The following is a 12,857-nucleotide window of genomic DNA, read 5'->3' as shown; positions in this document are numbered from 1 at the left end:
GAGCAGCAGGCACAGGAGTGTTATAAACCAGCTTCTCTCTGCCTAGCAAGTATCAAACCAGAATTGCAGTGCCTCAGCCTCTCTGCTTCTCAGCAATCTGTGGATCTAATCTCTGTTTACACACAGGGGGAGATCTGTCTTGTCTGAAGGCATTCCCACTGCCAGTTCCACTCAAGTTGCCCTACCTCCTACAAAGCAGGTGAGGACAGGTGGAAAGGGCTGAACTGGAAGGCACAATTCTGGGAACTCCGATGAAAGTAAATAAGGTTGTGTGTCACTTCAGCACCACCAGTTATTCACAATCATCTCACCGGTACAGAGATGAGCTGGAGGGCCAAGCCAGATCTGGTCCTCTGCCTCATCAGTGTTGGCTATGTCAGCTGATCTTTCAGCAGGCTTTCCTGGGACATCAGTCACATCATTGCTGGATCCTAATAAACTATGTTGTCAATGGGTCTGCTTCCCCCATGAAACTGAATTAGCTCTGCAGGGAAAAGAGAAGCGAGACCATTGACTCCACAGGAAGATAATTTATCTCTGAAGCCTGTAACTCAGGTGCACACCTGGAGCCACAGAATTGCTGCTGAGCTGTAGTCTGGCTTGGGCTCTGGTTCGGTGTTTGGGGGTTTGGGTGGGAGGGAAGGGATTTCATGTTTTGTGGGGTGGTGGCATGGCATTCATATTTCAGAGTGCCCTGTGCTTTGGCATGTCAAGATTTACCCCTGAGTTGTCAGCTGCCCTAAAAGATGTTTACTGATAATTACATTGCAGATGAATCTAAGCTTTGCAAGAATTGTGGGTATGGGAGTGAACGTCAGCCATCTACATCTACATATATATATATATACATATATATATATATATATATATATATATATATATATATATATACACATACATGGTCTCTTTGCAACTATGAGGCACCTGGGAAAGACATGCTGCCGGTGTGTTGCCACATAATCAGGCACATTTCCATGGCTGGAAACAGGGTAACACAGAGCCAGCACACTCCGGTGAGTCTGCACTCAGTAGTTTGTGTTTCCCCCAGGGCACTGTGCTGTAGCAGGAATGAGGCACCTCAGGAGCAGGGAAGAAATTCATGGCCCAAAGGTAATCAGCTTGTGGGGATGTAATGTTAAACTCATTGGGAAGACAACATGGGGTGGGGGGGCATGGGGTGGTGGCCTGTGAAAATCTCAGCATGAAATAAGCAGGGAAGATTTTTTGTAAGATTGTGTATTCTTTTGGGAAAGTAACGTAGTAGAAGGAAGGACCAGGTGTGTTCAGGGGCACAAGAAAATTGTTGAGGTACGAGAGAGGATCCAGAGATGGCTGGGTAGTGTGAGCTCGTCTTCATCCACACTTTCAGTTTACCCATCTCTGTGCTGTTTTGGCCCCTTTTTTGTGGTAGCTGGGCCTCTGATGTAGACAAATCATCCAAAGACAGTGTTAGCAAGGAGCATTCAGTCTTTTCAGCTCTAGTAATAGAGGCTTCCTTGTGCAAACACAGAGTCTCAGGTCTCTGGCTGCTGCAGGAAGAGACCTTGGCGCTGCATTGCACTCTTCCTGCAAGGCACCAAGTACATCAGAAGCAAACCACAGGCTCAGCAGGAATTTTGTGTCCCCTTTACCACAGAGACCACTGAGAGTTTTGTGTGGGGACTGGGTCATTCAGGGGATCTGGGTGGAAACCTTGACTCTTGCAAAGCTGGGCTTGTGTGCATGGCTATATGATTAGAGTAATTCAGCTTTTGCCTTTATTTTCCCTGCAGAAGAAAGGAATTTGCAGGTCTGCAAGCTGTGATCAAGGCTGTCAGAAGGCCTCCCTGGACGAGGCTGGGTGTGTGGACACTGTAACTTTTCATTACACTACTGGCAAGAGCCAAGCAGTGTGTGTGCAACCAGAGTGCTCACACCCACAGCTCACACAACACATGTGTGCTCAGCATGGCTGTGCTCCAAAACCTTCCTGGAAGCACCCAGTTCAGAGGGATTGGGAGCAGGGGCAGTACAATTGCTTTGGCTCCCAGATCTTCCAGTCAGCTGGCACTGCAGCTGCCCAGCACTTCCAGTCCTGCAGTCCTTTGCACTGGTACCAGGGAGATGGCAACCCCTTTCCCTTGTGTCCCTCTTTCACCTTCTTTCCCTTTCATGTCAGGCATGATAAGGAGATGAGGAGCCACAGTCTGTGTTATGCCTCTGCAGTGTCCTTCATGTCAGGGCACTGCACAGGCAAAGGCACCCAGGATCTGCGCATCCTGCGTGCATCACAACTTCCCAGCAGCTTTACATTTCCACGGTCTCTATTTTTAAAGTGTCACTAATGTGTCCTGACCCTGCCTTCAGCAGGACAAAGAATGCTCTCTCAGCTCAGTTTAGTTAATAAAAAAGTTAAGTTCCAGTCAAGGAAAAAAACTGAAACTATCTTTTCAAGAGGCCAACACTGTGCACTAAATCTTTGCAGAAGCCTGATTTCTAGTCAGCCCTGGTGTTTGTGCTTTGGCTGCTCTGTCCTCAAACACACAGTTAGTCAGGAAGTAGACTTTCCATTCACAAGGAAAAATGCTTCTTTCTCTTTACTTCTACTTTTTTTCCCATTTTCTCTTATTTTTTCCAATTACATTTGGAAAAAGAAATCAGACTTTCTCATAGAAAAAAAATTGCTCTAAACAATGTGTTTGGAAACCAAAACCTTACACTACTATGACACTTCTAACTTTTTTTGTGTGTGTGACCAGAGCATTACAACACGCACCATTATCTATGAACTACAAATGACCAGTGTGAATGTCACTCCTGCATCAGAATGAGAAAAAGAAGGAGCACAAAGGTGGTGCGATGCTGCTCCATGGAAGTTTTGTCTCTGGCACAAAACAAGGAAATACACTGGTGAGTATTCCTCTCAGCATTTCTGCCTGGATATTTTTTCTGAGCTGGACCAGCCCCTGCAGGTTTCAGCAGTGGTGGTGTCTGTCCACACCAGGCTTTGCTGACATTGGCCTTGGCCGGTTCTGTTTGGATCTTGTCTGGCACTACCTAGCACAGGTAGGAAGATGCCTCTGCTTTGTGCTTATGGCCAGGCTGCTTCTGATTTGCCACTGTGATCCCTTCAGTCCAGCTGAGCCAGCTGTATCTTGCATGCTCATCAGTTTTACCTGCCTGGGGCTCTTAAAAGGTGCATTTTATCAGTTTACACTGAGCCCTTTATGCAGGTTGCTCTGAATGGCAGCTGACAATAAATTCCAGCAGCTGATACTCTGTGTAAAATGTGTGTTTTTGTCATGTTTCTCTTTGGGTTCATGTGAAAAAATCTTATTCTGCACACAATTGTGCATCCTATTTTCTGTTTTGCAGGATGTGAGTAACTTTCTGGAGACACTGATTGCTCACATCCTGTGGGGCAGTTGCAATCTAGTCTACATGGATCTAAGATACAGACTTAAAGGTGTTGCTCTCTCAACCCACAGGAAATATATCTATGGTGTGCTTAACTGAAATTTTTAAAAGGCCACCCATCATCTCCCACCACACCCAGCTCCCTTATTGTGGTGGCTGTTACAACTTGACAGTGCTGGATTTACCAAATCAAGTGCAATCTCTGTGCCAATATGATGCAACTACATGGCTGAAAAACTGCTGTGATGCAGCTGGAGATAGCACCAGGACAGGTGCCCACTAAAAAAAACCCCACAGCTAATAAGTATGTCACACGTGGGTGTAGAAACTCAGTAAGAAATACTGAGGCAACATTTGTCCTTCCTGCTCTCCTCCAGCAGTGACTGTCAACCCGAGTGTAGCTCTGCACTTTTATTTGACACTGTGAAGATCTCACTTACATGGGCATGAACTTTGCTCACCGACTTCCCTAGGGCCATCCGTTTGCTAATGAAAATATCCAGGTGCAAGGAAGGGCAGTGTTTTGCTCAAGATCAGCCAGGAGAGTGAGATGCGAGCTGCTCCAAGCCCCTGCTCTGCCCAGGAGGTGGCACTGCCAGCTTTGCTGCCCGGAGCTTGCGCTTCTTGCGCTAACACAGCCCGGCCAGCAGCTCCCGTTTGAACCCCGCCTGCCAAGCACCACCCCATGATAAAACCTTAATCACCTACCCTGTTCTGTTTGCTAAACTTTCACCCTGATTATCCCTTCTTCCAACAAGACTGCTCAGGTCAAAAGACCAGAGAAGACATTGCACACTGGCACCACTTCTTGCTGCACCCAAAATGCCCTGCCACCGTTTCTTTCCTTATCTTGCCATTCCCCTCCCTTTCCTGTCTTTCCCTACCTCTCAGCTCTGATCTGTCAGAATTGCATAAATGCTCCAAACAAGTGGTGTGTGTTCTAGTATCGCTGTCTGCTATTAACTTGCATATCCAAAATTTTTGCAAGCTCACTGGTGTTTTCGCAGCCTTCTCATCAGTGGCTATCAAGCTCTGCTTTATCCACAGGACAGAGAGGCCCAGAGCACACCAAGTCCCATTTCTAGCTGCTGAAACAAGATTAGCCTTCAGCATGCCACTTATTCCAAAGCTGTCAGCATTTTTTGTTCATTCCCACCACCTCAGCAGCCATCTCTGTACTCACAGAACACTCTTGGATGGACATGAAAGAACTGTTTTGGAGAGAGCATGGTGACAAAAAGACAAAGGCTGCTGGGTGACAGCAAGTGCTGAGCTGCACATTCTTGGTGGATATAGGCTAGAGTTTATTTACCTCCTCTGCCTCGTGGCTGCCTGCTCCCAGCCCACCTTATAGTCATGATCCCACGACTGAAAAGTGGGGTCTCACACCAAGACACTGAAATAGTTAGCTAAAACTACCTGATGGCCACTCCACCTTGCTTCAAACGGCTCCACTCATAGCTACACCACTTTCAAGAATTCTATAAAATCTTTTCAACCACCTTTGCCTTCAGAGATCTGACCCCTCTTCACTGCACACTTCTCTCTCCTTATCACACACAGCTCCCTCCTGTCTCCTGCTTTACATGCTAGACACGCTGCCAGCAAGTGTCCCAATGCTCTGGGTATATGATAATCCTTCTGGCTTGCTCACTACAGGACCACTTCCTCACAGCTCTAGGACTCCATTCCAGAGCCACTCAATGTCTCTGCCAGGTCTTCTGCTGCAATCATCTCTCAGTGCTTCACTCCATTCCAACCTTCCTTGTCTTCCTCTTACTCAGTTCCCTAAACACCATCTTCAATTTCAAATCAACCTTGCCCCGATCCACCAGTGCCATGATGACTGCTATGAGATGGTGGAAAGTGCTCACTGGGCTTTGGGAGTGCAATGTCCTTCCATATGGACAGCCTCCATTGTGTCCACACTCATGTAACACCAGGGAAGGAAGGTAGAAAACCGCTTGAGTGCCAGAAATCTGCAGTTCCAGTTGTGCCACCAGTCACTCTTCCAGTGATTTGCAGCATGAGAGAGTTGTAAAAAGACAGTGACCCAGCACAACTGTTTGCCCTGGCCAACGCTGTGAAAGCATCCTCAAACCTCATTTTTTTGTTGTTCAGGAAGTGATTTTGTGCATCTTAAAATCATTCTTTTGTGCAGGGAGTCTGGTAATATTGGATGAAACCTATCCTGGCTAAGGAAGGAGCTTCACAACTGATTCAAATGCAGAAAGCATGTGCATAAGATCTGGCAAAAAAGGCTATGGAGAAGGAGATGGAAGCATTGCTTGGGAACAGAAGGACAAAGTCAGAAAGGCCTTAGAGCCCAGCTAGAGGAGAAACCTGCATGGATTAGGATGGGTGACAAAGGGATTGTGCAACTATCCTAGTAACCAGTCCAGGCAAAATACAGGTCTGTGGAAGAATGGGGGGGACAAAGTAGTTATGAATGCCTCAGCCTTAGATGAGGCTGAAGTACTCAAAGCCTTCTTTGCTATAGTCTGTAGAAGCAAAGCCTGCTCCCAGATTTCCAGAGATATCGTAACGCTTTGTAAAACTGAGGGACAGCCAGGAGTGGGGCAGCAGCAGGCTTGATACTGCTTGGGGAGGTTGAATATATTACAGTGCATGAGACTGAATAGAATACACTTCAAGGGTGCTAGGACATTTCTGAAGCTGCTGAAAGAATTACCTGATGTGATTATGAGACAAGAGTCTTCCATCTCTCATCCCTGGCAGCTGGAAAAATGCTAATGTTACACTCAACTGTGCAGAGAGCAGCCAGGACAACTCGGTGAACCCCAGACCAACCGTCCTTACCTCAGTGCTGTGTCCTCCTGGCACCCAGCATCCCATGCACCAAGGACAAGAATGCAGTCAGGAAAGGGTGATGCTGGTTTACCAAGGACAAACTGACTGCCTTTTAAAATGGAAGGACTGGCTGTATGGATTAGGGGAGAGTGACTGATGTGATACACTTTGACAGGAGTTAACACCACAGGCACAGCACACTGCTTTGGAAGGAGGGGGAGGTATGGCAGCAAACCACTACTCAGTATACTGGGAAGATGTAAAATATCCCAGTGATTGTGAATGACAGCATCTGTAGCTCCTCTAAACCCCAGGTTGGTACTCTGACATTGCCCAAAGACTGTCCTGAGCAACCCATCACGCTCTTCACACCCTGACACATGGTAGAACACATCAGAAAGAGTAGGTGTTGCACCTACACCGACTGATTGCCCAACAAAATATTCTGCAGCACTGAACATTGCTCTGGAGACAAAGCTCAACAAACTATACAAAGTCATAATCAACTGACGAAATTTTAGCAGATTTCCCCCAACCTTCCCCTAAGCAATATCTGGAAACAGAAGAAGTATTCTCCCATCTATTACTTCCACATACTTCTGATGTTCTGCTGATGTTCATCCACTAAATGTTGCTTTATCTGAGCATGTAATTTTTAGAGATGCACTTGCCCATGAAATATTTGGCACCTCCATGAGGCCGGAGGAGATGTCAATGGAAAATTCATAACCAGGGAGACAGAGTGAGGAAGAAAGTCTTCACACTGGTTTCAGCTTATGTGCAATGGTTATGAGCTATTCCTTACAAAATATCCAACAGCGCATCTATCTAAGCAGAAGCTGCTGGCCCACATGGCCACTGTTCTGGCCATGCCGGCACAGCCAACAGGATGCTTCAGTGCTGAGGGCAAGAGCTGAGAGAGCAGCCCATACAGGTTGACTAGCATTTTCCTGTGCACTGGGGTGTGGGACAGGCTAGAGAGATACTGGGAGAGCTGGGTCAGACACTGTGAAGTAGAACGGCAAAGTGCAGCATGCCAATATCTGCAGATTAATACAGATCTGGAATGACTGGAGATGAGACTCCACAGTAGCTACTGGTCCATTTTCTGCCCCATGTGACAGGGTGCTTCAGAGAACAAGGTATTGTTGTTTCTTTACTGCAGAGAAGCACCACATTCAGATTTCTATCCCAGTCCACTGGGAACCAGGAGCTGGCATTAAGGGCACAGAGAGGAAAGATGGAAAGGAGGAAGCTTATGGCTCCCGGTTCTAGAGTGATCCAGCTAGAATGGGAAACCCCAGGTAGCAGGACTATTTTGGAGGAACAGTTGATTTTAATAGGCAAATAGAGAGAAGGTGACAGGGTAGGGTCATGAGAAACTGGAGATAGTGTTGACACCTCCTCACAGTTCACTCATAAAAACCCACCACCTGCCCCTCCTAAGCTTCCCTTACAGAGACACCGCTTCTCTCCACAATAAGCACAGACCTAGCTGCTGAGTACTCATGTTCAGTGCCTCATCACCTCTCAGACTCTGGAGTTCTGTAAGAAAGGAGATAAAAATTGTTCTGCGGGTTTCACGTCTGTCTGTCAAGGTTTCAATGTGAACCAAGGGGGCAGACATGGGGGAGATAATTTCAGATGATGTTATTTTAAAAAACGGGAGTGATAGGAAGTCTGGCTTAATCACAGAAATATCTTGTATCCAACTGCACTTTTAACACCGTACTACCTTGAGCAAGCAAAGGTATCTGTGCAACCAAGGTGTTCGCACCCACAAACCACACATTAGATACATTTTTATCTCAGAAGAAAGACCTGGACTCTAATATGAATCTCAGCTGGGGTTTGCAGTGTTGGTGGGAAGCCACTTCAAATATGGTTTTCATGGCTGTGCTCCAAAAACCTTCCTGGGAGCACCCAGTTCAGAGAGTCCAGGAGCAGGGGCAGTATAACCCCTTTGGACCCATCCGGATCTTCCAGTCCTGCAGTCCTTAGTATTACTGTCAGGGAGAGATCAACCCATTCCTTTGTGCTCCTCTTTCATCACCTTGCCCTTCCAGGTCAGGTAAGACAAGGACATGATGAGCCATGCTATGCCTCTGCAGTTTCCCTCACGTCAGGGCCCTGCACAAGAAAATGCACCCAGTGACTGCATATCCAGGGCCAAGTGAGTGCATTTCGGACCATTCCTGTGTCCTTTTTGGCCTCCAGGCCAGAGAAGGCTGCCAGGGAACTGAGGTGTGTCCAGCCTGCCCAGTTCAAGTTGCAGTGGCTGGTTCTGGCTCCTAAAAGCTGTCAGCATTTCCAGGCATGAGTCCCATCCTTCCCTCCCTCTCAACCCTCGTTGCAGAATTCACTCCTTTAAGACTTCCTATGAGCTTTAGATTTCCTCAGTCTCTGTTTTTAAAGTGCCACTAATTTGTTTTGACCCTGCCTTCAGCAGAACAAAACCTGTGACTAAAAATTAAGTCCCAGTCAAGGAAAAAAACCTGAAACTATCTTTTCAAAAGCCAACACTGTGCACTAAATCTTTGCTACACCTTAACTTCTAGTCAGCCCTGGTGTTTGTTGCTTTGGCTGCTCTGTTCTCACACACACAGCCAGTCAGGAAGTGGACTTTCCAGTCACAAGGAAAAATATTTCCCTCCCTTCACTTCTACTTTTTTTTCCCCTTTTTTCAGTTTTGTTAGGTTTTCGTTTTTGTGTGTGTTTCGAAACACCAAAACCTTACACTAATACAACACTTTTAACTTTTTGTGTCTCTGTGTGTATGTGACCAGAGCATTACAATATGCACCATTACCTATGAACTACAAATGACCATTGTGAATGTCACTCTTGTGTCAGAGTGAGAAAAAGAAGGGGCACAGAGGTGGGGTGATGCTGCTCCATCGCTCCACAAAAATTTTGTCTCTTGCATTGTCCTGGGGTGACTGTATGATACTGCATTCCCTATCATCTCCCCTATGCCAGGCATGAAATAAAGAAAAGTATTCCTCTCAGCATTTCTGCCTGGATATTTTTTCTGAGCTGGACCAGCCCCTGCAGGTTTCAGCAGTGGTGGTGTCTGTCCACACCGGGCTTTGCTGACATTGGCCTTGGCCGGTTCTGTTTGGATCTTGTCTGGCACTACCTAGCACAGGTAGGAAGATGCCTCTGCTTTGTGCTTATGACCAGGCTGCTTCTGTTTTGCCACTGTGATCCCTTCAGTCCAGCTGAGCCAGCTGTATCTTGCATGCTCATCAGTTTTACCTGCCTGTGGCTCTTAAGAGGCATTTTTACTGCCATCTTTCAAGCAAGTAGAACCCAATCGTTGTGGATCAAGAGTGAAGTTGTACTGCAAGGAACACTGTGACTCTGACATAGCTATTTGCTTCAGCAGCAGAGATAATTGCAGACACATGGTGGTGACACCTCTGTTTCTCTTACCCTGAAGAACCGCTGAGCTCTTCCCTGTGATTCATAAGCTACTGGAGTGCTACTGGGCTTCATTTTATTTTGTGTGCAGGTCAAGGGCCCGTACTTTGGTTGTCTTCAATCTTTCACTTCCTCAGTCTCTTACCTGCTTCTTTTAAAGTTCATATTCCTCTCTTTTAGATCCTGTTCCACCTTTTCATACTTATAAACGTCTTATCTTCCTTCCAGGTCTTGGGTATGGTTGCTTTTTTCTCTTTCCTCATTCTCCTGCTACACTGCTGCATCCCTCCACATGTTCACCACTGCTCCTAGCTTTCATCCTCTCCTGGTTCTGCATCCTTATGCCTTCCACAGTGGAAAATTATTCTGGTGACTTTGCCCTAAACCTTGAGGACTCTTTCGATCATATACTAGACTCAAAGCAGAGTTATTAGGTTAAGACTGTCACTGTGAGATTTGATCCATACCAGAGAGAGCACTTTGCAAGAAATAAGCAGAGCAAAGGAGAGATAAATCTAGTCCAGACCCCAAAGAATTCAATGTAACTAGATACTATGCAGTCTGAGTGACAATAGCACTTGGTGACAGGAATATAAAGGAAGCAATAAACATAGGAGTATGTTTGTGATGGAGAATCAAATTTGTTAATGGAAAGCAAATTTGTTCATGATGGAAAAGACTAAAAAACAGGATGAAACAGAGACCAGGGATGGAAAAACAGGGTGGTGTCTGACCAGGCTGATCACTACATGGATGACCAGTTGCTGGTTCAGAACAGGATCTGCAGCGGACCCTCAATGCATGTCACAGTGACTGGTGCACCAGTATGACTGCCTTACACAAACCCATGTGACCACTTGCTAAACAGAGAATGGTTGTGCAACACAGGCAGAAAACAGACTTAGCAGGTCAGTCATGTGGCTATCAGGCCTGCTGAAACTTATGGAAGAGGAAGAGACAGTTCGTGTAAATACTGTGTAATTTAGTGAGGTATAGCATAGAAACAAGGTTTATCACAGCAAGTGAATTGTTTTAAAAGTTACAGCCTGCCTCCACTAGAAATGGAATACTTTCAAGTAACACCAATTAAATTGTTGTAGCAATATATATTTTAGGAAAGAAAACCATTTTCTTTCCTTGTCTAAGACAGCCTGAGTGCTGCCTTTTCCCCGCAGCGTTTTATGAAGACAACTGTCTCTCATTTGGTAACTCACACTGTAAAGAGAGAGCCAGGCTAAAGCACAAGTGACAGACCAGAGCCATGGACCCCAGGTTTTCCAGCAAGCATCTCACATGTCTTCAAAGAGTCCCTCTGAGAGTGAAGAAAATGTTAGAATTGTGTCCTCGGTGGGGACACAGAAAGTCTGAAAAAAAAGCCAGACATAAATTTTCTGTGCAACAAAATGTGCATTTGATTTACCTGCTGGCAGGGCCTTTCTCACGATGTGTACGGTGGGAGAAAAGGTAGTGATGAGTCACCTCCTGATGCTGCTCCATCGGGGCCCATCACAATGACATTGGCAGTGTGTCCACACCTTACTTCCTCTCAAATGAAAGCAGTGATGGCACAATCCCCCACCAAACTAGCAAATGTTCCTTCTTGGAGCAACCCTCAAAGAAGGGGTTAGCAGCTTTGCTTGGAGGTAAGACTGCAGTCCTGCCTGTGCTCTCACCTTCCCAAGGGAGAAGCTGCCCCATATCTCCCAGCTACTGAGGTGTCTAGAATTTGTGTCCTCGTTTCAGAACACAAAACCAAATAAAAAGATTTGCACACTGGACATGCACCAGTGAAATCTACCTCCAATAAAATGTGGTTTGCTGGAGGTTTTTTTTCCATGTTTCTTCTCACAGAAATAAACTGATTTTCTGGCCCGGTACACAAAGACATTGATCAGAAATAACACAAGCAGAAAGTGCCAAATGTTGGCAGTGATGCTGTGATACTCTATTGTGCTCCTGCCTGTAAAACAGCACTGAAACCTTTGATGTGGCTGATATCACTTGGGACCCTTGGGTTTCGTGCCCTGTCCACTCAGCAGTAGTTTCACTCCAAGAATTCTCCAGGGATTCATTTCTGTGGGGTATTGTGGTGGCTACAAGAACTGCCTGCATGCTCACTTGGATGTGAACAGTTTCAGCTGAAAACAACCCATCCTCAAACCATTTAATTGCATTCAAACCAGTTAATTGCTAACAGGTTTTCCTCTTCAAGCTTCCTTACAATTTTGAGGACTAACCAGATCTAAACCAAAGCCTTGTTCCCTACCCAAAGTTTATCACAAGAAACTACACAACAGATTAATTTAGGGTTCAGCAAATCACATGCTTTGGTCCCAAATGATTTTGTTCTCTGATTCCACTTTTGACAAAGAAAACTGAAATGTTAAGAGTTAAGTTTGAGCTGGATATGCTTATGAGTTTGGATGGCTGGGCTTTATTTTTATAGTTGAGCTAGAATTGAAAAACAATCCTAGACAGATTAGCCCAGGGCACTCCCCTGCTCCAAGGCTGGTTGCATACCAAGCTTAGCAAAACACTGGCGCGAGCTAGGAACACGCAGCAGCCAGCAGCAGCAGCTTTCAGAAAGTCTTCATGGGAGCTCTGCTATGCTGAGCTTTTTCAGGCTTTATATTGTTCCCTACTCTTTCCTTGTTTTAGGCTTGGAGCAGCCTGCTGACTCTGGAGTTATATTAGCCATATTCCTGCTCTAAGGTACTCTGGGGTCTGCCATCTTTTCCTTCCTTTCACTTCATTTCATCCTCTTCTGCTGAAGGAGATTTTGTTCACACAGTTTTTGAGAGCAGCCCAGAGCCCTGAGAGTGCTCCCTGAGCTATGGGATCAGCTCCTGGGGCAATGGGATTCTCTCTCCACCACCCTGCTCCTTTCCAGTATCCACTACTGAGCATACATAGGCACGATCTCAGAGCAGGACACGAAGGTCACATCCCAGACAGAGGGAGGTAAAGCACCAGCTACACTGCAAAGGGCTCCTTCCTCCTCCTGGCAGAGGAGTTGAGGACTGCACTGGGAACAGAGCAGGGGCTGTCTCAGGTTCTTTAGCTCTGTGCAGGACTCATAACCTCCAGCCACTTTTCCTCTCCCTTCCTGTTACACTGGGAAAGTATTTGCACACAAACCAAAAGGATTTGGGCAAACAAGAACCAGAGAAGCATATCTTTTTAGTTTAAAAATTGCTAACAAATAATGGTGAGGGAATTAAAGGTGA

The sequence above is a fragment of the Corvus cornix genome, chromosome 1 (genome assembly GCF_000738735.6).
Source record: "Corvus cornix cornix isolate S_Up_H32 chromosome 1, ASM73873v5, whole genome shotgun sequence".
NCBI lineage: Eukaryota > Metazoa > Chordata > Aves > Passeriformes > Corvidae > Corvus > Corvus cornix.
This window is presented reverse-complemented; position numbering follows the sequence as displayed.